We start from the raw sequence: 27,154 nt of genomic DNA, 5'->3' as shown, positions 1-27,154 counted from the left end.
TAGTTACCTGCAGGGGAGTTTCCATAAGACTGTCAGCTGATTTCTCAAATGAAACTGCAGGCTTGAAGAGATTGGCAAGAAATGTTCAAAGTCATGAAAAGAAGGGACCTACTGCCAAGATTGCTCTACCCAGTGAAGCTGTCATTTAGAATCAAAGGGCAGTTAAAGAGCTTCCCAGACAAGAAAAAGCTAAAGGAGTTCCTCAACACCTAACCATTATTTCATGAAATGTTAAAGGCAATTATTTTTAAAAAAGAAGATCAAAATGATGAACAATAAAATGACAATAAATACATATCTATCAACAATTGAATCTAAAAAACAAACTAAGCAAACAAGAAGAACAGAGACAGAATCATGGATACAGAGAGCATTTTGATGGTCGCAGATGGGAGGGAGGTGTGGGGGAATGGGTGTACAGGTGAGGGGATTAAGAAGTACAAATAGGAAGTTAGCCATGGGGACATAAAGTACAATATAGGAAATGGAGTAGCCAAAGAACTTATATGCATGACCCATGGACATGAACAATGGTGTGGGGATTGCCTGAGGGAGTGGGGGGTCCTGGGTGGAGGGAGGCAAAGGGAGAAAAATCAGGACAATTATAACAGCATAATCAATAAAAGATAATTTAACAAAATGAATGACCCAGTGAAATAGCTCTGGCACCTAGAGCTGGTGCTGTCTGTGCAAGACCATGCCACGCCCAGAGCTGGAGCCAGGGCCCTGCCACAGAGCAGTGACCATGAGAGTGTATTAAGTTGGATTCCACATGTGGGGCAGAAAGTGGAGGCCTGGAGCAGACTCAGAGGAAGGGGCAGGAGGCAGAGTGTGCTGGAAACCACAACCAAGGAGGATGGCTGGGGGAGGTGGAGTAACAGGGTGTTATTCTAGAGAAGACTTCACAGGGGTCTGCTCATTCATTCATTCGTTCATGCCACACTCTATCCTGGATGCTGGGGCACAGAGATGAATCCACCCTACGCCTGCCCTGGCGAACCCACAGTGAGTGGGAGATGGGGCTGGGCCGGACAAGGACCCTCCCTCACTGCTGCGAATGGGCCTGGGAGCCCAGACCAAGACAGCTGGCCGACAGGCTACAGGGATTGGGCAGGGGACACAGTGATACCCTGACTTGTGATAGAGCAGCCAGGTGGATGGTGACAGAACCACAGAGAATGGGATACATGAGGAACACCCAAAAGAACATGTTGAGCCAAGAGGAAGTCCGTGCGAGATATGTGGGATTTGAGGTCGCTGGTCAGGCATCCTGGGGGAGTTCCAAGACGACCAGCTCGACGGGTCGGGTGATCCACAGAAGGCTCCGGGCCAGAGGCAGAGCCTCAGAGACTGCCAGGGAGCAGTGGCTCTGATGCCCCCTCGAAGCACATGTGGAGAGAAGAGTTGACAACCCGGACTGAGAGGAAGCCCTCCCCCTGGGAGCCCAGGCCACTTCCTCTGCTTGGAGCAGGGTGGTGGATAACCGCTGGCCTCAAGCCTTGAGGCAGCGGGACCTTCCTGCTCAGCGGTGCAGCATACGAAGGAAATAACTTTATTAGCTCGTGGATGAAAAACAGGAAATGAATGCTGTGACTCGGGCACCGGCCGAGTTTCACTCACATCTAGTTTCTAGGAAACAGTTATGAGGCCTCCGACTAGGCTGGGGTTTTCTCAGTCAAGTCTTTCTGGAAACGCCATGCTTTTCTCAGGAAAAACCATGCCCTGTTGGCCCCCCAGACTAAGGGGTAACAGTGAGAAGAGGCTCCACTTCTCTCTCTGCCCCCAGCAGGCCTCTAAGAGACCCGAGGTTAATAATGGCTCATTTCCTAAGCATCTACTATGTGCTATAGGTAGGAATAAATTGAATACATTAGCAATCACAATAGCAAAAAAATTATTAAAGTAAGAAAAAAAATTCAGCTCAAAGGACACAGAGAAGTTGAAAGTCAAAAGATGAGACAGACAAATATTAACCAAAAGTAATCTGGTATAGCCAGATTATTATCAAACAAAACAGATTTGAAGACCAAAGCATTACTAGAGATAAAGCAAGCCATTACAAACTGATTAAAGATTCAACTAACCAGGAAGATTCAAAACGGTTTAATTCATAAGCACATAATAACATATCTAATAGATATATATCATATACACATATAATATAATATACATATATAAATATAATATATATAGTGGGAGATGGATCAGGATTTGATAGATTATGCTTAAAAAAAATCAGTAAGACTTTAGCAGCCTAATGCGTGGATACGGAACGCTGCATCCAATGATTGAAGAATAAACGCAGCATAAAGCACACGTGGACCACACTTGCACACTGAAAATATACTGGGCTGAAAAGCAAGTATCAACAAACTCCAAAGAATTGGTTTCATTACAAACCATGCTCTCTGATCACAGGGTTCAACACCAGACAAATCTATAAATGAATTGCTCTTTATTAACAGATTAAAGGAGAAAAATTAGAATTATATCAATAGATATATAGAAAACATAAAATTCAACAATCATTCATGGTTAAAAAATACAACTTTTAGCATATTAGTAATATAAACAAACATTCTAAACCTGAGATTTACCAAAAAAAACCCCACCAAAACCCACTTCTATAGAATTTTACTAAATTCTGAAACATTAAAAATATTTATTTTGAAAACAAGAATAGGTAAGGATGCCTATTATTGCCATTTCTATTCAACATTGCACTAGTAACTCCAGAAAATACAATGAGACAAAAGAGAAATAAATTTAGAAGGACTGAAAAGGGAGAAACAAAACTGTGTTATGATTTGTATTATTTAATGTAGTTTTTATATAGAAAAGCAAAATAACCTACCATGAAATTATTAGACTTAAGAGAGTTTAGCAATTTGAAGCAAAATCAACATACAAAAGCCAAATTACACTTTTATATACCACCATTTTCCAATTTTTCAGTTAGAAAATGTATTTTTAAAAGGATATGATTAGTACTAGCAATAGAAATGTAATATATTTTAATAAATCTAACAAAAGATGTGAAAGATTGTTCATGAAACTTCAGTGAAAGACATTAGAGGAGACCTAATGAGCAGGGATGTGTATCACATTCATGAACAGGAAGGCTCACTATGTTGACATTAATTCTCCCCAAATTGACCCGAAGACTCAATGCAATCTCAAACAAAACTTCCAGTGACCTTTCTGATGAGGAAAGACTCAGTTTGGGTTTGTTTCCTCATGATCAGATTCATATGGAAGCAAAAGGTCCAAGACAAACTTCCATTGACCAAAGACAGGATTATTTGAACATCAGTAACAGTAATGATAAACAGATTGAAATGCATAAGATTAATAAGTTCATAATAACCCTTTAAAAACTGTTATTGAACACATTTAGAGGATGCTAGAAAATGAACTCATTGTTATGAAAGCTGGCAAGTAAAAGGGGAGACTCATTTATCCTGACTTGCTATTTAAATTGTACCTCAAGGAAATGAACCAGTGTAGTTGATGAAAAGGAAGTTTTTGTTTTTGAATTAAGGAATTTTAGCTAATAAACAAAGAATAATAGAATTATAATATCACCATTTTACATTTCCTTAGAGAATTCCTGATTACAGGATAGGGACAGGAAAGGTCCAAGATGCACTTGGAACATCTTGTTATGCCAGAAAGTAAGGAAGCAGTCAAAGAGTGACGGAGCTTTGCAAAAGGACACAGGAGTCAGCTCCAAGGGACTCCCACTGGCTAAACTGGGGGCACTCTGAGTATCAAAGTAAATAATGATAGTAAAAAATTATAGCCCACTAAATAACCCTAAGTTCATACGGATACAAACAAGTGAAGAAATTGAAAGTTTGATGAGGACTGAGTGCATCGTTTCAGAGTCTCTATAAGATCACAAAGGAGAAAATAGAAACTTCACGTGGAGAAGACTGGTAGATATCACCTTAATAATCATTGCTAGTAATGGGACTGAACAAAATCAAACGCCACCTGAAGGTGCAACAAGAAAAACATAAAATCACTTCCATGATATTCCTGGTAAAGATGGGTAATCACGAGGCGGTGTCAGACAAACTCAAACTGAGGGAGAGCTATGAAGTAACTCCCAAATTGTCAAGGCCTGAAAAAGTCAAGTAAGGTGGTGAGCACACAGGTGATTATGACAGAATTGTACACTTGAAACTTATATAATGTTACTAACCAATGTCACGCCAATAGATTTAATTTTTAAAAAATTTAAGTCAAGTAAAAGTTGAGAAACTTTTCCAGACTGAAGGAATCTAAAGAGTCATGACAACTAAATACAGTATGTGTGTCTGAAACTGGATCCTGAGGCTATAAAAGACATAATTGAGACAATTGGCCATTTGAATGGGGTCCAAGGAGTAAACGACAGCAATGATTCCACGTTAACCTGGTTTTGATGGTCGTACTGTAGTCATAGAGAAGATAGTCTTTGTTTGCAGGAAACATTACAGATTCGGGGTGATGGGAAACCAGGTCCGCAACTCACCCTCAAAAGGTTCACAGGAAAGAAAGTTCTTTGTAATGTACCTGCAATTTTTTGTGTTTGTGATTGTTTCAAAATTAAAAAGAATTTTAAGAAATAATCAAAGACAACGTCTGCATCTTATTTTGGATCCTTATTCAGGCAAACACATTAAAAAGACAACCAGGGAAATTTAAAAGGTTGGAATTTGATTACATTAGAAAATCATTCATTTTTTTTGAGTTGTGAAAAAAGTCTCTTGGAGAGTGATTGTGTGTGTGTGTGTGTGTGTGTGTGTGTGTGTGTGTGTGTGTGTATCTCAAAGGCTTGTTTTGAAGCTCAAATGGAATGATGTCTGTAGAAGTGCCTGGAATGTACCAGGCACACGGTTGGTTCTCAGAAAACTTTAGTGTTCTCTCTTCAGTTCCTACAATTTTCTCAGGGAGAGAGGAAGCCCAGCGCTGTTACTGGGAAGCCCTACCCAGTAACACAGAAGCCCCTGAAGGGCGGAGTTGTGTCATACACTTCTTCATGCCTCCATGATGGGCCCTGCAGCGTCCGGTCAGTGGCTCCATGTCTGAGATGAGTGACCCCTGGGAAAGGGCAGCCTGACACCAAAAGAAAGCCAGTCACCACTGGGAAAGCCATGGGAGCCTCCTCACTCATGTCACGAAGCAAAGTCTTGACCCTCAAGAAAAAAACTAAAGGGACAGAAACCGGACTTCTCAGTGGGAGGCTGGGCATGTTCTTGTTCCCTTTCCCCTTCTTTGGAGTCTGGCCCCATTGAGATTTGGACGTTTATTTATTTAATTTTTTGGTGGGAAACAGAGTAAGATAAAATATTTCCTTGTGTCTGGAGAGCTATTTTGAGCCGGGCCAGCCGGGTGATGCTCCCAGTGATGGACGCTGGCTGACCCAGGCTGGACCCCAGCCTTCCGGCCTCGCTCCCTCCCAGGCCCAGAGTCCTGGCAGTGGTGCAGCCTCTGGGAGCCCGGGCTCCAATGCCAGCCCAGTGACTCATCCACGGGGATCTGGAGGGAAGCCTTTCGGGCTCCTTAGGCCTTGTCTGCCAGATGGGAGGCTTGGGCTGTCCCCTTCTGGGGATTTTAACTGGGGGACTCAAATAGTGGATATGAACGTGCTGTGGAGATGTGGCGAGTAGAGACAAACCACAGAAATTCCACGCAGCTTGTCCAGCCTGAGACCCCAGAGGTGGAAGGGGCCTCACTGGAGGCTCCTCAGACCCTGTAAGCCTCCACACAGCAAGCCGTGCCCCCTCCCATCCATCTCCACTCAGCGGCCAAGCTGCGCTTCTTTTTTGGACGGCCAATCTGATTTAGCCCCAGATTGGCCTAATTCTTTACCAGACTCCCTCTACTCCTCAAAAGAAATCTAATTCCACCCTCGGTCTGCAGGCCCCGCTGGAGTAGGATGCGCCCTCATCTACCCGCCCCAGCCTCCTCTTTCTTTAGGCTCTGAATAAAGCCAGGCTGGTCTCTGTCTGCTTCTCAAACGGCTGGCAGGTCACCCAGGAGTTTCACATGCTTCATCCTATTTCGGCCTCACCAAAAATTATTAGCATGTGAATATTTACATGACCTTAAAGGCAAGTGTTCCTTCCAGGGCCAACAGTTCGGTGGAAGTGATGTTTGCAAATGTGTCTGCCTTACAATAGGACCTTAATAGATGTCGGTTTTCTTCCTTCCTTATGAACACACACCCTCTTTTCTTTACAAAACCCCAATGGTATCCACATAAATCTCACTCCAGCAGCAGCTGCTGCTGTTGGGTGGGTGTAAGTGGGGAGGGGCTGGAAAGCCCTGGGAGCCCCACGCTAGCCAGTGGTCCAGGACCCTGGGATGGGAGGCTCCTGGGAGCCGTGCTCTCTCATGCTTCCCCAGCCTGCACCGAAGAGCTGGGGAGCTGTGCCATGAGCGTCCCACAAACTCAGTGGAGATGGGGCTCAGTCTCCCACAAAAAGCTGGAGGAGGCACAGCGGGAAGAAGGAGCAACTGAAGCCTTTTGGATCCTGAAGGTGAAACAGGAGCTGATGGTGGGGAGAATCCCAGAGCAGGGGGGAAGCGCTCCCAAGGAGTTTTGAGAACTTCTGGACAGCCCCTGGGGGGTGGGGTGGGGTGGAGTTGCTGGGATGAGGAAAAGGAGGCATCTCGGAGCACAGCAGCCTGCAAAGGCCGAATCTGGAAGCCCATAGGACTCCTCCAGGCCGTTGTTCTTAAAATGCTGTCCAAGGGCCAGCAACATCAGCAGATTCTGGAAGCTTGTTAGATGCAGAATCTCAGGCCCTCCCCCAGACCTCCTAAATCAGAATCTGCCTATTAAGAAGATCCTAGCGGTACACAAACACGTGAAAGTCCTAGAAGTACTGTTTCCGGCAATGTCATGGACCGAGATCCTAAGAGGAGAAGCTCTCTGCCCAGTTTTTCCACAGTGAATCTGTGACGGCCCTAAGCCTGGAGTTCAGCACTCCTGGCCCCATCCAGGGTCCTAGAACTAGTTCTGCCTCGTCCTGGCCCTCCGTTCCAGAAGCGGTCCTCCCTCTCTGGGTGTGCTTAGGACAGAAAGGACTGAGACTGGGGTAGAAGAGTCTTGATAGGGGAGGCAGAGGGCCTGGAGTCTGGACCCGGTCCTGTTACCAGCTGAAGGTATAACAACCACATTCATTTTTCTCCCAGCTGCCTGGTGAGGCAGGCAGGCCAAGAAGCATCATCCCTATTCTAAGGATGGGGGAAACTGCAGCCTGCTGAACGGGTAGCTTACCCGAGGCTCCCGTCCCCGGCTGCCCTTCACTGTTCTGCACAGCTCAGGCAACACTGAAATGTGTTCCTTCCACCCAGCCTTCCTCTCTAATGGTTCTTTGAGCTCCTGTCAGTTATCTGGGGCCCTGGCTCGGCTGACAGCCAGCGTGTCTGCTGCTGGTGCTTGGATGCCCACATTCCTGGGCTGTGACAGGGAGCACACCCGGAGCCCAGGCTGGGGCACCCGGAGGGGTTCCGCTTGGCTGCAACCCCTGGGGCCTGGCTGTCTGGAGAGTGTCAGGAAGCAAAGAACTTTCCTTCTCACTGATGGGGGCAGGGGGGATTTCTCTGGAGGCTGATACTGCAGGAGCTGAATAAGGTGCAGCCCAGCCCTCATTGTGGACTGGGGTGGTGGAGGGGGGGGGTTGGGGGGAGAGCAGGGAGTGTGAGGGAGGCGGGAATGGGCTCAGGGTCAGTGGCTAATCACAGCAAAGCTGTCTGAGCAGCAGCACTGAAAGACCTCAGGCTACAAAGTCAGACCTGGCTGGGTATTTATCCAAGCTCTGATATTTATTTCTTAACTGTATGACTGGGGCCAAGCTGTCTACCATCTGTGACCCAGTTTCTTCATCATCTGTAAAGTACTTAATCTAGCCTGGTACATACATAGGAAGCCTGCAGTGTAACCCTCACAAAGCCAGGGACATTCCTGGTTCAGCCTCAGGGTGGCTTTGCATCTAAGAAGTGCACCTAAACAGATAAAGCCACAGGATAAACTATTCTTCACCTGATGCTCTTGAAGAAAGTGAATCTAAACAGGGTGCATGCAATGCTCTCAGATGCCACTTTCTCCTCTGGTCCACTTATAACCTGGGCCTGGTTTGGCTTCATCATCCTCAAACACCCTGAAAACTCTTCCAGCCCTAAACTATTCAGCTTTTTCTCTTCTTCCATCCTCCCTCCCTTCAACCTCCAAACTTTATTATGTGTATCAACTTGGCTCCTCATCCAATGATGGGGAACATAAGGGGGAAAACTCTGGGGCCCTTCATAGGATTCCCTTTAGCCGGATGGGGACCCGGCATAGTGACCTGTGTCCATATTATCTGCTACTATTATTTAAAGCTGTGACTAGGCAAAAATTATTAGCATATGCATATTTAAGGGCTTCCCCCAAGCCCAGCTCACTAACAAGATACTGCTTTTCTCCTTTAGTTCCTTCCCATCCTCGTCCTCCAAGGAAGGTCTTGCACTGCCAGGTGGGATCTTTTACTTTGGGAATGGAGAATGGCATTGGTGGGTAAGCAGAGGAGAACCTGATCAGAGGGCAGCAGGGAAGGGCAAGGACTTGACAGAGGAGATTAAGCCTGTTTACTTTATTAAGAATACAGGAAGAACTGTTTACTACTGCCCAAGACATAGAAAGCCAGAAAGAGTGTTGCTCCCATTCTCACAAGAAAAGGCTAGTGAAACTACAAACCAGAACTTGAACCCATCAGAGATCTGGGTCGGAGGACACTTAAGTACCCTGAATCTCCAGGACGGAGCGGCCCTTCCAAGGGGAGATGAAACCAGGGATCAGCTTACCTGGGAAAGAGCGCAGGAGGAAGAGGAACTGGCCAGAATACAAGCAGATAAGAAGAAAACAGCTAGAACTTTAATAATTACCAGCAGCCAAGTGTTGGCTAGCATGATTATATAGGGCCCAAGACTCAGTCGAATTTTAGCATTACCTTTGGTTCTTTTTCATGCACCTTTACAGGTAACCATGAGAAAGATCAGAGGGGTGGGAGACTGTAGGAAGCCACCTTCAGGAGTGCAGATATGCAGAATGGATTCAGTAACTACTAGAGGAAAAGCACATGGCTGTCACCCTGCCAAGACCCTTCTCTCACATGGAACAAAACCTGTAAGCTACTTGGGCAGAGCGTCAAACCTGTTGTCTCCAAGGGCACAGGAGAAATTCCACCTCTGATGAGAAAGATAACAGAAAACTATCTCTACTCTGGTAGGGGGCAGTGAACTGTCCCAGGCCTAGAATCCTAAAGTAGGATGACTGGAGGTCTCTTACTGCTGGAAGAGGGAAGGAAATCCCATCTGGCGCAAGCTGCACCACAGGGGAAAGGCAGACATTGGCTTTCAGGGGAGAAGGGGCAGGAACGCTGAACATTTCCAGCTCTGAGGCCCAGGCACACAGTGCCTGCCTAAGACCAAGATGGACCACAACTCAAAGAGCACATCCCTGTACCTACAGTGAGCCTCACAAGCACTAAGTAACAGTCTGCTACTGGGGGAGGAGCAAGAATGTGGACAGTGAGCACTTCTGTGGTGAAGGAGAGAGAGGATGGTTAAAGCAAGAGGAGAGATTACTGAGAAAAATCCCCCCAGCATCTTGGTCCCAATCCTAGGCATAAGACAATTCTAGAGGGATTTGAAACCAGTGATGTACTGAAGATAATCATAGTAACAACAAAAAACCAAACCCAGCTCAAGTCCCAATTCAATCCCATGCACTAAAAGTTTGACGGAACAGGAGACATGCCTATTTTCAGGTGTAGATTCTATTTATCTCACTATCTACTGTTCTATAGACAATGTCAGACATTAAATAAAACATGTAAGACATCAAAAAAGCAAGAAACAAATGACCCATTGCCAGAGACAAAGCAATCAATAAAACCAAACTCAGAAATAATCCAAATGTTGAAACTATCAGAAGGGGCTTTAAAACAACTAAAAATGATATGTTCTAGAATCTAGTGAAAAAGATAGACAATATCAAAAACAGATGAAGTTTCAGCAAAGGGATGGAAAATATAAGACTGAATCTAATGGACATCCTAAAAATAAAAATCACAACACTAAAAATGAATTACTTCAATAGTTCATCAATAGACTCATTGGCAGATGCCCTCACTCTGAGCCCCAGAAGCGGGGCAGCAACTTGAAAGCTGCCAGGGACACAAGGCAAGGAACTGAATCATCTGGCTTTGGTATGAGTACTGGAGGGGCAGCTTTCTCCCAGATGGAAGTGCTGGCAGAAGCCATTGTACCTTTTGCTGAACAGTCTCTCTTCAGGTACAGGAAGGTGCCATATCTGAGTCTCCATTAATCTGGTTAACCCAACTAGCTTCCAGTGGCTTTTCCATTCAAATGGCCTCTCTTGGCTCATGCTGTGGACTTTCCTAAATTCTCTCAAAGATTCACAAACCCCAAACAAGTAATATCTGCATTTGGTAAGCCATGTACCTCTTGCTCAGTGGCCCCAGACCCAGCAGTAGTGGCAGCCAGACTTGGTCTGAAGCTTGTCCTCTCCCAGGCAACTCCAAGCCCAGCATAATTACCACCATCTGCAGATCATTCTGTAGTTCATGCCAGGTGGTCTGTGGCATGGCATAGGCAGAAGCAGACCTTGGTCTGCAGCTTCCAGGAGGTACCAGAGCCAGCACACCTGGTGGCCAGCTTCAGACCTTGCTGGAGCACCACCCAACTACCCATGAGCAACACACTAGAAGGGCAGGCTAAGCAGGCACCAGAACTCCACTGAAGCAAGATTTGCTCCTCAGAGTCAGCCCTGGCACAGCAGTTCCTCCGCTGTAGTCATGGCTGGTCGCTACAGCCAGTTGGCCTGGAGGTTGATCCCTGCCATTGATGTGCCAACTGTAATCAAAGCTCAGTGAATGAGGATGTACACAGCCCACATGGGGGGTGCACCTGGAGCACCCGGCTGGGGTAATTAGGGAGACTGAGTCACTGGGCCCTGTAGGACACCTACTATTATATAAGGCCACTTTACCAAGACTTGGAGACATGGCAGATCTCCCTAATACCTAAAAACAAACAGAGAGGCAGCCAAAATGGAGAAACTAAGAAACAAATACCAAATGAAAGAACAGGAGAAATCTCCAGAGAAAGAACTAAATCAAATGGAGGCAAGCAAAATACCAGATATAGAGTTCAAAACAATGGTTATGAGAATCCTCATAGGAACTAAGATCCTCAAGGAGCTTAGTGAGAATTTCAACAGCATAAAAAAGAACATAGAAACCACAAAAAATAACCAGTCAGAAATAAGGAATACACTAGAAGAAATCAACAGGTGGTTAAATGAAGCAGAGGATCAAATCAGCAATTTGGAAGACAAGGTAGCAGAAAACACCCAATCAGAACAAAAAAAAATTTTTTTAAATGAAGATAGTTTAAGAAACCTCTAGGACAATATTGAGTGTAACAACATCTTCATCATAGGGGTACCAGAAAGAGAAGAGACAGAGCAAGGGATTGAGAATCTATTTGAAGAAATAATGACTGAAAACTTTCCTAACCTGGTGAAGGAAATAGACACAGAAGTCCAGAAAGTGCAGAGAGTCCCAAACAAGATGAACTCAAAGAAGCCCGCACCAAGGCACATCATAATTAAAATGGCAGAGCTTAAAGACAAAAAGAGAATCTAAAAAGCAGTTAGTTACCTACAAAGGAGCTTCCATAGACTGTCAGCTGATTTCTCAACAGAAACTTTGCAGGCCAGAAGGAATTGGTATGAAATATTTAAAGTGATAAAAAACAAGGACGTACAACCAAGATTACTCTACTCAGCAAAGCTATCATTTAAAATTGAAAGACAGATAAAGAACTTCCCAGATAAGAAAAGCTAATGGAGTTCATCACTATCAAATCAGTATTACAGGAAGTGGTGAAGGGTTTTTAAGAAAAAAAATAATAATAAAATGGTAATAATTACATATCTATCAACAATTACTTTAAATGCAAATGGATTAAATGCTCCAAACAAAAGATATAGGGTGTTATGCTGCATGCCTGAAGCTAATAAAAAGTAATATTGATTGTAATTTAAAAAGTTAAACAAATTAAAAAATTATTTAAAAAGAATAGGGTGGCTGAATGGATAGGAAAACAAAACTTTATATATGCTGTCTAAAAGAGACTCATTTCTTTTTTTTATATCAGTTACTTTATTTTATTTATTTTTTAATTAATTTATTTTTTAATTTATAAATCATGTTTATTCTATTACAGTTGTGTCAATTTTTACCCCTTTACCCCCCTCCACCCATCATACCCCCACCCCCAACTCCCATAGTCAATTCCCACTCTGTTGTCCATGTCCATGGGTCATTCATACATGTTCTTTGTCTAGTCCCTTTCCCTTCTTTCCACCATTGTCCTCTTTCCCCATCCCCTCTGGTCACTTTCAGTCTGCTCCATGTTTCCATGCCTGTGGTTTATTTTGTTTGTTAGTTTATTTTGTTGAATAGAGTCCACTTATAGGTGAGATCATATGGTATTTGTCTTTCATCAACTGGCTTATTTCACTTCGCTTAATACTCTCCAGTTTCATCCATGTTGTCACAAAAAGTAGGAGTTCCATCTCTCTCTCTTTCTTTCTTAAATGCAGATTGATTTTATTTATTTTTTTAATGTCAAAGTTAATTATAAAATATTAAAAAAATTGAAAACCACTATAAAGTCTCAGCAATTAAACCAACATGACACCAGCACAGAAATAATCAAGTATATCAATAAAATATAATGAGCATTCTAGAGACAAATGTATATATCTGTCTAACAATAAATGATTAAGTTGATGTTTCAAATCAATGGGTAAAATAAGGCTTATTCAACAAATAAGGGGCATAGAACATGATTACTCGAAATTAAACAAATATAGAGCCCAATTTCACACATTATACAAGAAATATTCAGGTGAGTTAAAAATCAATATGTAGAATCTGAGTTTTAGAAGAAAATAGAACTATTATTGTTCATGACCTGAAGTAAAATATTCAAACCCAGAAGCTATAAAGTAAATATTAACAATATGACTATATTAAACATTTAACTGTATAGAAAAAAGTTAAAAGACAAGGGATAGAATAGAAAAGTATTTGCAACACATCTAAAACTTGGTTAATAGGGGTTTTTTTTGGGGGGGGTTTGGAAAAAAGTTCTACAAACCTTTAATCAATAAATGGATAAAGACTACCAAAAAGTCATTTAAAGTTTTTTTTTTTAAATAGAAATAGGCAAGAAGTATACTAAAACAGATTTAATTTCAACAAATAGTAAAGGAACAATTAAAATAACATCATTGTCACAATCAGATTAATGAGTATTAAAAATATTGATAATATCAAGTATTGGCAACTCTGAAAGGAACTGGGTATTCATAGAAACTTTTTCTTCATCTTAAAGCAGTCCCTTTAGCATATTTTGCAGTGCTGGTTTGGTGGAGGTGTATTATTTTAGCCTTCTTTTGTCTGAGAAACTCCTTATTTCACCTTCCATTTTAATTGAGAGCCTTGCTGGGTAGAGCAATCTTTGTTGCAGGCCTTTGCTTTTCAATACTCGGAATATTTCTTGCCATTCCCTTCTGGCTTGCAGTGTTTCTGTTGAAAACTTAGCTTCGAGCTGTACTGGGGCTCCCTTATATATTGCTACCTTTCTGCCTTGCTTACTTTAGGATTCTCTGTTTGTCTTTGATATTTGCCATTTTAATGATGATGTGACTTGGAGCAAGCCTCATTGGGTTCCTCTTGAATAGGACTCTCTGTGCTTCCTGGACTTGTGTGCCTTTTTCTCTCCTCAAATTAGGGAAGTTTTCCATCATTACTTTTTCAAACAGGTTCTCTATCCCTTTCTCATCCTCTTTTCCTTCCGGAATCCCTATTATATGGGTATTATTATATTTCAGGTTGTCCTGCATTTCCCTCAATGCCTCTTCATTCTTTTTGAGTCTTTTTTCATTTTCTTGCTCTTCTGGGAGCTTTTTTCCTACCTTGTCCACCATCTTGCTGATTCAGTCCTCAGCTTCATCTAGCCTGCTTTTGATTCCTGCTGTGTTCTTCAATTCAGAAATTGTATTCTTCATTTCCTCCTGTCTCTTATGGATAGTTTCTATGTCCTTTTTCTTGCTAATATAGTTTGCAGTAAGTTCCTCATAGTTTCCCTGTAGTTTTTTGTAATTTTCTCTGAGCTCATTGAGCTTCCTTAGAACCGTTGTTTGGAATTCAATATCTGATAGTTTACTTGCCTCTATTTCATTTAGTTCTCTTTGTGAGGATTCCTCCTTTCCCTTCGAGTGGGGCATATTTCTTTGTCTTCCCATTATTTGTGAGACTCTTCTTTTTTGCCTCTGATTCTTAAGTTGATCTGTCTTGATTTCCTGACTTTGTGGTGTGAACTTCTATGGTTGGAGACTGCTGTTTTTACTTTCTGGATCTGCCTCTGATGTTTGACCTTGTCTGACCTTAGGCAGTCTGTTTGAGATTTCTGGTAATCTACTGTTTGTGGCTGTCTCCTTCAGCTGTTAATCCATTCACTCTGCACTCAGCAGGCCGCCTTAGACAGCTCAGGGTGGGGCGGAGTCCCTCCTGGGGGTGGGGCTATTGGGTCCTCTCACCCTGCTGCTGAATGGGGGAGGAGTCCACACTGGGACCCTGCCAGCTAATCTCTCCATTCTTTCCCCAAAGCCTCCATCCCCAGTAAGAGACTCACTTCTGATTGAAAAACACACATAGACTGAAAGTAAAGGGATGGAAAAGGGTATTTCATGAAAATGGAAAAGAAAAAAGAATAATCTGAAGTAACAATATGTATAACAGACAAAATAGACTTTAAAACAAAGGCTACAACAAGAGACAAAGAAGAACCCAGCAATTTGACTTCTGGGTATTTATTCAAGGAAACCCAAAACACTAAATTGAAAAGACATATACATCTATATGTTCATTGCAGCATTATTTACAATAGCCACAATATGGAAGCAACCTAAATGTCCATCAATAGATGAATGGATAAAGAAGAAGTGGCATGTATATATAATGGAATATGATTCACCCATAAAAAAGAATAAAATCTTACCATCTACAACAACATGGATGGACCTCGAGGGTATTATGCTGAGTGAAATAAGTCAGAGAAAGACAAATGTCATATGATTTTACTTATTTGTGGAATCTTAAAAGCAAAATAAAGGAAGAAGCAGAATAGAAACAGACTTATAGATACACTGACGGTTGTCAAATGGGAGGGATGTTGGGGGGATGGGTGAAAAGGTGAAGTTATTAAGAAGTACAAATTGGTAGTTAGAGAACAGTCATGAGGATGTAAAGTATAAAATAGAAGATATAATCAATACTATTGTAATAACTCTATATGGTGTCACATGGGTACTAGTTTTATTGAAGTGATAACTTCATAAGTTATAAATGCCTAATTACTGGGTTGTACACCTGAAACTAATATAATATTGCATGTCAACTGTAATTAAAAAATAAAAAATTATTTAAAAAAGAAAAAATGGGAATCTTGATAATAATAATATGGCTAAAGTATACCATTAGATGAGAAAATATTCTACAATATACAATGGTCTTTATCATTAAAAAACCCAGATAAGCCTACAGATCCAAGAACTTAAGATAATATTATGAAGAATAAAAACCAAACAAAAGAGAGACCCTACATACATCCTATTAAAAGCTAAATGTAAAGAGAAAATCTTGAAGGACACCAGAGGGGGAAAAATACAAATTACTTAGAGGCACAAAGGTAAGAACTCTGGCAGGCTTTTTTTTTTTTTTTTTTAATTCTCACCTGAGGATATATTTAATGATTTTAGAGAGACAGAAAGAGAAACATTGATATGAGAGAGAAACATCAATTGGTTGCTTCCCTTACACATCCTGACCAGGGATCAAACTCACAACCTAGAGTCTGCCCTGAGTGGGGACAGAACTCACAACATTTTGGTGTATGGGATGAGGCTCCAACCAACTGAGCCATCTGGCCAAGGCTTATTATCCTTTTAATAACTTCGGAATCTGTAGTGATATCAACACTGTGATTCTTAATATTGGTAATTGTGTCTTTTTCTCCCTTTTCCTGAATAGTTTGATTAGAACTTAACAATATTAATGAATTTTTAAAAGCTAGCTTCTTGTTTCACTTATTTTCTCCATTTTTTTCTATCTCATTAATTTCTGCTCTGATCTTTGCCATATTATTTCTGCTTACTTTGGGTTTAATTCATTCCTTTCTTTTTTTCCCCCCTAGATTCTTAAGATGGAAGCTTAGGCCATTGATTTGAGACTGCTTTTTCTTCTGTAATATAGGCTTTTAATATTGTAAATTTTCTTGAAAAATTGCTTTGATATCCCACAAATTAGTTTTGCTATGTCATGTTTTTATTTTCCTCAGTGAAAATACTCTGCAATTTATCTTTCAATTTACTCTTTGAGCCTTGGGTTATTCTGAAGTGCGTTATTTAGTTTCTAAATATTTGCAGATTTTTCAGAAGTATTTATGCTATTGATTTCTAATTTAATCCATTGTCATCAGAAAACATATTTTGTATGACTCAAATCCTTTCAAATTAACCAAGAATTTGGTCTATATTGGTAATTATTTCATGTATACTTGAAAACAATGCATATTTAGCTGTTGTTGGGTGGAGTGTTCTAAAATGTCTATTAGGTCGCGTTGGTTGATAACATTACTTAAGTATTTTCTGTCTGTTTCCTCTATTAATTAAGAAAGGTATGTTCAAGTTTCTAGACAGAACTGTGAATTTGTCTATTTCTCTTTGCAGTTCTATTAATTTTTTTCTAATATAGCTTCAAATTTTCTTATTAACTGCATGTTAGTTTTGGATTATGTGCTCTTGATGATTTCACCTCTTTCTCATTAGAAAATGATATTCTTTATCCTTGATAATATTCTTTGTTCTGAATGCTACTTCACTTGACATTAACATAGTTATTCCAACTTTCTTTGACAGCATGGTATATATTTTCCCAATCCATTTAATCTATTTATGAATTTATTTTTAAAATGTGTTTCTTGTATGCAGCATATAGTTGGCTCTTGCTCTTATATCTAATCTAACGATCTATGCCTCTTATTTTGGGGTAGATTGTTTACACTTAATGCAATTATATGGCTAGATTTAAATTTATCATCTTGCTATATGATTTATATCTCTTTGTTCCCAAGTATGCTCATTTATACCCTGAGAGTTGAAGTGAAACTCCCATCAGTCCTTGCAGCTCTCTTGCCTCTTAATTTGGGGTATGCCGTTAATGAGAACACATTTCCCTTAATGAGAACATCCGAAATAACCAAGAATCACGGTCCTTTGTTGCTTGATGTCCAGTGTCTTGAAAATCATTGTTTCATATATTTTGTTTGTTTGTTGTTGTTGTTTCAGGCAGAAGAGAAAATCCAGTCCGTATCACTCTGTATTGGCCAGAATCAGAAGACCATGGCCTTAGGGGTCATATCAAGGCATGTTTCCAGGTTGGAGTGATGATTTAGGGGAGAAGGAGAGAGAGAGAGAGACAGAGAGACAGAGAGGCAGAGAGAATGATGATGATGATGCCATGGAGAAAGGGGCTAATTGCAGGAGGGAAGTCCTTGAGAAGCAGAGGGATGTAATCCAGGTCCCTGGTAGAGAGTGTGGCCTTACTGAGGAACTGGAATACTTTTTCCACTGTGACTAGAGGAAAGTCAGGAATGTGGTCCAAATATTACCAGATGAGGAGAAATAGTGGTTGGGAGAGTCTTAAGTTGGGTTCCCCCAGCAGACCCTGAGATAAGGAGCTGCAAGTTATTCACTCAGGAGAGGATCCCGGAAATGCTATTACAGGAGTGGGGAAGTGAGACAGGGCGGAAGGAGGCAGAAAGTAAAGGCAGCATTATACTCTGGGTAACGGGGCCTTAATGTGGGGAAATCCCCGTGTTACCCCAAATTAAGAGGCAAGAGAGCTGCAAGGACTGATGGGAGTTTCACTTCAACTCTCAGGGTATAAATTCCCAGGACTTAGTGACTGCACAGGGCAAAGCAGGCCAGAGAAAGCTGTTAGCAGATCAAGCCCAGCCAGCCTGCCCTGAAATGGAAAGGCCTTAAAGGGGTGACGATGGAGCACTGACAGTATCTCAGCATCTCATCTTGTGGCTTGTGGGTCCAGTATTTAATCCATAGAACACCAGGCAACATCAGCTGAGAGGGGGGATTCTTAGTCAGGGTGTCCTAAGTGAGACAGCATGGACCTCGCATGCTACAGCTGTACACAAGCATATATGTGTGCACAGACACGCAACCATCTCCCCCAGTGCTCCCACAGCTCTGAGAACCCACGGGGCTGTGTATGGCACACAGATATGGAAGAAACAGTGAAAAGAGCACAAAATGCGGAACCATGGGCTCTGGTTTGGCCCCTTCATGAGCTGTGGATGTCAAGAATTGGTTTTCCAGTTGGTAAACTGGTCCTGACTCACCTCCTAGGACTCTGGGGAGAATGAAGAAAAACAGAAAACGTGAGACCGCTCTGTACACTTTACAGCACTGTGCTCATAGACTACTAGAAACTTGGTACTTGCAAGATGCCCCAGAGAAAGTTGCCAAAGATAAGATTCCCAATAAAACTGACACACAATCACAAGAAAATCTCTGGGAGGCCAACTAAGATTCGATATTGAAAGAATGGCTTGTGGTCCAGCAGCATTGGCATCTTCTGGGATCTTGTTAAAAATGTAAAACCTCAAATCCCAATTCAGAACTGAATCTCCATCTACTGAATCAAAATCTGCCTCACAACAAGGTCCCCTGGAGGTGCAAATGCACGCTGAAGCCAAGACACTGGTCCTGGTGCTGGGGCCAGGGCCTGCCTTTTCCCTCATTTGCCCCTCAGATTCCTGGGGCAGCTTAGCTGCCTCCACCTTGGATTTTGGGCTCTTACACAGATCCGTTCTAGAGAGAAACTGAGCAAGAGTTACCCTGCTCTTATTCTGTTAGCAAGGTTCTGTATTCTCCTCCCTGAGCTGGAAAATTATAATAACTGTGCTCATAATAATAATTCTAAAGAAATAATAAATAGTAGAATCAAGTTCAGAAAAGTATAATAATGAATTTCTTAAATTTGCCATCTAAAATGATTAAGATTAACAATAACAACCATATCCTATTGCTTAATTGATTTGCACTGTGTCTATCCGGAAAAGTCGTCAGTGCAAAATGACTCATTCCCTGAGGGTTTTAAATAAGATTCTAAAATCACCTCCCATGGTTTTTCCTGCACTTTGAAGTGACAGAACAAATGACAGCAGAGATGGGCCCTGTCCCCTAAGTCCCGAAAGGCTGATACACAAACATCTCACAACAATAACATCCTTATCCAAAAATAACCTGCAATAGGGATGCTATTTCTGGGATTTGCTCGTGCATTTTAGTTGACAAGCATTTGTGCACCTGCGGGTAGAGACCGAGAACCAGGATGGTCTGTGGGGGGTTTTGTACAGTTAATCAGCAAGCTTGTTGATGCTTCCTTCATATAAGGTCTTGTTCTAAAAACATAACAGCGAATCCAACTCTCAGAGCAAAACTCTCATGGAGAAAAAAGTGGGAGCCATAATGAAGATATTGATAAGGCAGCTAAGGAGGAACAAGTCTTGGAAAGCATCCCAGGAGGGGACCTGTGGAGATGAAGGGTGAGAAGAGGGTTTGGTCAATAGTCAGAGGTAAGTGTGAGGAGAACAGCCTGTGCAAGGCCCAGAGACAGAAAGGGCTTGGGAGTGTTCTTCTTCTAGCAGGACAACAATCTAATGCTATGGAAGAAAAACTCAAGATAAGAAGCCCCTTGGATCATGTAAGAAACTGTGGATAACTCCATGGACCCTGCCAGAATGTTTTGTTGACCTCTGGGTGTGTAACAGCCTGCAGGTGACTCCTCTGAGCTTACTTCTCCCTAATCACCCCACACCCAAACCCAGTTTACCATCCCTTTTTGGATGCTCTATTTCATTTTCTATCTCCTTGCCCATGGGAGATTTCTACTGGTCTTTCAGCTTCAGCTCTGGGGTTGCCTTTTTTTTTTGAGGCATCCACCCCATCCATAAACCTGACTGTTCCCCTCCTCACCATGGACAGGTAGGAATACAGCAGAAAGCATGAATGGGAAGAAAAGGAGCTGATCTTGGTTTGGGACAACTTGAGGCTGAAGTACTTAAAGGGAATCTAGTTGGGGATGTCCCAGACAGTGGGTTTTGGGTCAGGCAAGAGGTAATGATGGTAGATACAGATTTGAGGCCCATAAAACTGAAGCCAATGTATCTACCTCCTACTTGCTTCTTCCCCTGCACATCTTCTTTCTCTCCTGTTGCAATGGATGAAGCCAGTGCCTCCACAAATCCTGTGCCCTCCCACCATTACTCAAGAACAGAGTGCCAGCATTCTCCTCTCCTGCTTTATAAACTTTCTCCTCTCCATTGCATCAGTGCCACTGGGAATCCTATTTCTTTAAATTATTAAAAACAAAACAAAACAGAAACATCTTGATCCACCTTGCCTTTCCAACATCTGCTCCATATCTCTGCATCTCTCTACAGCCACTCATTGGATTATCTGTATTCTCAGTCTCCTATTCTCTTCTCACATTCGCCTCTAGCTTTTGTCCCCAACTCCACCAAAACTGCTCTTCCCAAGGTCACCAATGACTGCACTTCACTAACTCCATAGGTCTCATCTTATTGATTTAGCAGCTTTCTTTATCTGTTTCCAAGACACTACAATCTCAGTCTCCAGCTTTACCTTCCATCCTTCTGGCTACTCCTCCTTAGCATTTATTCTGGTCCTGTCTCATCTTCCTAACCTTTAAGTGCTAGACTGCCCAGGGGTGAGCCCTTGGATCTCTTTTCTAACTATCTAAATGACTTCTCCACTTGATGTCAAGTAAGTATCTTGAATTTAATTTATTTCAAACTGAGCCCTTGATATTCTCCTTCAAAATTAGGTTTTCCCACCACCTTTCCCACCTCAGTTAATGGCCACTCTGCTCTTCTAGGCTGCTCAAGACAAAACCTTGGTGTTGAGAGTGATGCCAGCAAATTGCAGCATAGGCAGCCCCAGGCTCCTTTCCTCCCACAGAAACATTGAAAAACAAGTAGAAATGGTCAGGATCAACTTTGTCAGAACTCTGGAACATAGGCAAATGTTTACAGCAGCAACCAAATGCTGAATTAAGAAAACAGCAACTTCAAAAGTGTAAGGTGGTTAATAGGGGGAGGGGAGATGGGAATGGGAGGTTATTTATAAGAGATACAGAGTTCCAGTTTGGGATGATGAAAAGTTTTGGAAATGGATCATGGTGATGGTTGCACAACAATATGAAGGCACATAATGCCACCTAACTGTACACTTAAAATGGTTAAAATGGTGAAGTTTATGCTATGTATATTTTATCACAATAAAACTTAAGAAAGAAAAAAACTGTAGGAAAGCTTTGTGGAATTTTTTAGTAGCTTTGCCCTACCCTCTTCCTAGCTTGGCAGCAGTCTTGAAGATGTGAGCCCATGCTACCAGTGTGAGGTCCTGTTCCCTGGTTCTGGAAGAAACACAGCAGACCTTATTTGCAAATTATCATGTACATCTGCTCTAACCTGTCTCAGGGCTATTTGAAGAACTAATGTAAGGCATTTGTCTCTGCTTTATCTAAATTAGTACTCACCCAGGCTGAAAAAGCAGCAGAAATTGCTTGAAAACATGTTAAGGCTAGCAATCCCCAGACACCTGAGGCAAAAGATTATGGGTAAGACATATAAGAGACCACCTGAGGCCTGGGAGGAGACTCCAAGGAGAGAATTTCTTCAGGAAACTGGGGCATTCAAAAGTACCTATATAGGGGGAGGAATTTAGAAAGCTACACGTGATTGGAAAGGAATTGAGAAGACCTCACGCTTTCACCTCAAGTTGGTCCCTAGGCTCAGTGGAAGTCTGAGTAAGTGTTGAAGAAGAGCCACAGCACAAAGCCAGTCTGCAAAGACAAGAAGTGTGTTTGTTTTTTCACTCATTTGTGTGCTTAACTTCTGCAGTTCAAGAAAATCTCTGTCAAAATACGAATTGAACAAATGCTGAGGAACAGAGACTTCAGGGACTACACACGAAAAAGAATATAAACTCTGGAAAAAATAGTTAGAAGCAGTCACTAGACAAATGAACCACTACAGCATTTAACAATCCAAAAAAAACAAACCCAGACATTACCGGTGTGGTTCAGATGGTTGGGTGTCAGCCCACAAAGTAAAAAGTCACTGGTTTGATTCCTGGTCAGGGCACATGCCTGGGGTGCAGGTTCAGTCCCTGGATGGGACATATATGAGAGGCAACCGATTGATGTTTCTGTCTCACATCAATGTTTCTCTACCTTTTCTTCTCCCTCCCTTCCCCTTTCTCTAAAAATAAATAAATAAAATGTTGGGTTTTTTTAAACCAAACCCAAACAAACAAACAAAACCAAACTCCAGAAAACACTGAGAGAATGGGAAAATCTAATTTTCAGAGTTACCACATCATAATATTCAAGTGTTTCACTTTTCTTTTTTTTCTTCTTTTCTTTTTCAGATGTGATGATTAAATTATTTAATCAAAAAAGAGATTAAAAGAGTTTGGTATAGAGTAAGCACTCCATAAATGATAGCTATAATTATTGCTTGCCTTTATAAATTCCTGAGTCTATCTATAGACTTTGCTATTGGATAAAGCATTAAATGGTTTTAATTATTTAGAATCACAGGTTCATAGAGACTTAGAATGCTATGGAAGGAAATTCAGTTGAAGAAGGTAGATAAGATATTTTCATTTTTCTGTGCCCCATCCCGAAACCTCATTATTATGAAATTTAAGGAAATAAAAATTATTAAAAGGTATACAAAATGTTTCCATAAGGAGAATACTAAAAGGAGGGGAGGTGAAAATAGATGATAAAACAAAGTTTTCCATTTTTCAACAACAACAACAACAACAAAATCACAAATATACAAATAAACAGGAAAATATGGCCCATTCAAGGAACAAAATTGACTGAAACAGTCCCCAAGAACACCCAGACATTGGACTTACTACACAAAGACTTTAAAATGACTCTTAAATATACATAAAGAACTAAAGAATAACATGGAAAAATAACTCTAGGAATATGAAAACTGATGTATGAACAAAATGAGAATATCAATAAAGATAAGTTATAAAAAGGAAACAACTAATTCTGGAGATGAAAAGTACAATTATTGAAATAAAAACTTCATGGAAAACAGTATAACATTTCCTCAAAAAGTTAAAAATGGAACTACCATAGGATCCAGCAATCCCTCTGCTGGGTACATCCAAATAAAATGGCATCAGTATCCCAAAGAGATATCTGCATTCCTTTGTTCATTGCAGCAATTTTCACAATAGCTAAGATATAGAAACAACTTAAGTCTCTGTCAACAGATGGATAAATAAAATATGAAATACACACAATGTTATATTATTCAGTCTTTAAAAAAAAATCCTGTCTTTTGCAACAACATGGATGAACCTGGAGGTAATCATGAGAAGAACAATAAAATAAGCTAGACACAGAAAGACAAAACACTGCATGATATCACTTACAGGTGGAACATAAAAAAGCCAAACTCATAGAAACAGAGAATAAAATGGTGGTTACGAGGGGCTGGGGAAATGGGAAATATTGGTAAATAAAAATTTTATAAAAGCCTCTCGAGGGGTTCAACAAACATTAGAGCATGCAGAAGACAGAATCAGTGATCTTGAAGATAGGACAACAGAAACTATCCAGTCCAAGAAGCAGAAAGAAAAAGTAAGAAAAATTACCAAAGCCTATGGGACCTGAGGGATACCATCAAAGAGAATATATTCATTTTGGGAGTCCTGGAATAAGGTGGGGAGGAACAGAAAAAATATTTGAATAATAACTGAAAATTTCCTAAGATTGATGAAAGACATGAATCTGTACATTCAAGATGTTCAAAGAAATCCAAGGATGATAAACTCAAAGATCCAAACTAAGGCACATTATAATCAAGCTGTCAAGAGAATCTTGAAAGAGGCAACAGGGCAGCAACTTGTCATGTACAAGTACTCCTCAAAAAGACTACAGCCCGTTTCTCACCAGAAACCATGAAGCCCAAAAAGCAGTGGAACTACTTACTTATTTATTTATTTATTTATCCTCACCTGAAGACATGTTTATTGGTTTTACAGAGAGAGAGGGGAAGGGATGGAGAAAGAAGGAAACATTGATCAAAATGTGCCCTTGTATGTGCCCTGACCAGGGATCAAACCAGCAACCCGGGTATATGCCCTGACCAGGAATCGAACCTGTGACCCTTTGGTTTATGGGATGATTCTCCAACCAGCTGAAGCATGTCAGCCAGGGCTAGGATAACATATTTAAAGTGCTGGGGCAAAAAACCCTGTTAATCAAGATTCCAATACCTGGCGAAACTGTCCTTTGAAAATGAGAGAGAAATTAAAACATTCTCAGATAAACAAAAGCTCAGGGTGTTCATTACCACTAAACATTCCCTAAAATAAATGCTAAAGTGAGTATTTCAAGTTGAAATTAAAGGCCACTTGAATGGCCTTTATGAAGCCACATGAAAAAATAAAGATTTCAATGTAAAAGTAGCTACACAGGCAAATATAAAACTATGTACTATTGTATTTTTGGTTTTCAACTCTACTTTTTATTTATTTCATAATTTAAAAGACCAATGCATAAAGTAATTATAAATCTACGTTATTGGATACACAATCTACAAGGATGTAATTTGTGATGACAACAACATAAAGACAGGACAGAGCTGTACGGGCCAGAGTTTTGTATACTATTGAAGTTAAGTTGGTATCAAACTAGACTGATACAAATGTAGGATGTTCAATGTAATCTCTACGGTAACCATGAAAGAAATATCTAACTATCTAAAAAAAAATGTACACTGTGGAAATGAGAAGGGAATCAAAACATTTCACTACAAAAAAACACACACACACACACAAAAGAAGGTTGTAATGGGGAAACTGAGAGATGAAAAAATGTATAAGGCATATGAAAAACAAATACCAAATGGCAGAAGTAAATCCTTCCTTATTGGCAATTACATTAAATGTAAATGGATTAAACTCTGATCACAAGGCAGAGATTAGCAGATTGGATTTTTTTTTTTAAAAAAGATCCAACATACTACCATGAGACTTATTTTAGGTCTAAAGACACAAACAGGCTGCAAATGAAAATATGGAAATATATATTCCATGTAAATGATACCAAAAAGAGAGCTGAAGTGATTATATTAATATCAGACAAAATAGACTTTAAGTCAAAAATTGTTACTGGAGACAAAGAAGGACACTAAATAAAGGATTTAAGTCACTAAGAAGATGTAACAATTATAAACATATGCATCAGAGTCCCCAAATATCTGAGGCAAATAGGAACAGAATTGAAGGGAAAAATAGTTCTGCATTGATGGAGACTTCAGTATACCACTTTCAACTGTGGATAGACTATCCACAATAAAGATAGACATCAATGATAGAAATAAAACTGGAAAATTCACAAATAGGTGGAAATTAAACAACACACTCTTAACTAAAGACTGAGGAAGTCAAAGGAGAAACTAGAAAATACCTTAAGATAAAATTTTTTTTTTAAGCCCAACATACCTAAATTTATGGAATGCAGCAAAAGCAGTGCTCACAGGGAAATTTTAGTTATAAATACCTACATTAGCAAAGAAGAAAGATCTCAAATCTAAACCCAAAGCTAGCAAAAGGAAGGAAATAATACAGAACAGGATGGAGATAAATAAAATAGAGAAGAGAAAAACAGTATAAAGTATTGATGAAATAAAAAATCAGTTCTTGAAAAAGATCAATAAAATTGACAATCCTTTAGCTACTGACAAAGAAAATAGAAGGCACAAATAACTAAAATCAGAAATGAAAGCAGGGACTGCTTCCTTACAGAAGTAAATGTATGAGAATACTATGCACAATTATAATCCCACAAATAGGATCATGGAGAATAATGAACAAATTCCTAGAAACACGCATATTACCTAAACTTGCTTAAAAAGAAATAGAAAATCTGGACAGACCGATAACAAGAAAAAAGATTGAATCACTAATCAAAAACCTCCCAATCAAGAAAATTCCAGGACCAAGATGGTTTTACTGGTAAATTCCACCAAATATTTAAAGAAATAACACCAAGTCTTCTATAACTCTTCCAAAAAATAAAAGGGAACACTTCCTAACTCATTCTATGAGGCCAACATTACTCTGATACCAAAGCCAGCTAAAGACATTACAAGAAAATTACAGACCAATATCCCTAATGAATATAGACACAAGAATCCAACAAAATGCTAGCAAATCAAATCCAACAGCATATTAAAAGGGTTATATACCATAACCAAGTGGGATTTATAACAGGAATTTAAGAACAAACATAAAAAAAAGTCAGTCCCCTTACCCATTAATAGAATAAATGGGGAAAACCCACATGATCATCTCAATTGACGCATAAAAAGCACTTCACAAAATCCAATAGTTTTTCATAATAAAAACACTTAGAAAACTAGGAATAGCTTTCAGTTCTCCCTCTGATCTTCTATTCTACTGCTCCCTCTCTCCCCATTCACTCTGATCCAATCTTGTTATTCACCCTACTGTTCTTTGAACATACCAGATACACACCTCAGGGCCTTTGCACTTGCTGTTCGCTCCACCTTGAACACTCTTCCTAGAGACATCAGCCCAGCTGACTCCCTTACATCGTTCAGGATTTTTTCAAGTTGCCTTCATATGGGTATGTACCTGTCTACTTTGCTTAAAATTTCACCCCCATAGGCCTAGACCTTCACATTTTCCTTTATTTTTCTTATCACTAAGATACTATGTATTTTTAAATTTATATTTATAGCTCATTTAGAATATAAACTACATAGGGCAGAAGTCCCCCCAACCCCCACTATTTTGTTCACCGCTATGTCCTCAATGGCTAGAACAGCTCCTGAGACACATCAACTGCTCAACAAATAC

This window comes from Pteronotus mesoamericanus, unplaced genomic scaffold, assembly GCF_021234165.1.
Source record: "Pteronotus mesoamericanus isolate MK-2021 breed Mesoamerican mustached bat unplaced genomic scaffold, CSHL_Meso_final contig_33, whole genome shotgun sequence".
Classification (NCBI taxonomy): Eukaryota; Metazoa; Chordata; class Mammalia; order Chiroptera; family Mormoopidae; genus Pteronotus; species Pteronotus mesoamericanus.
The sequence above is the reverse complement of the archived record's forward strand: the minus strand, read 5'-3'. Positions refer to the sequence as shown.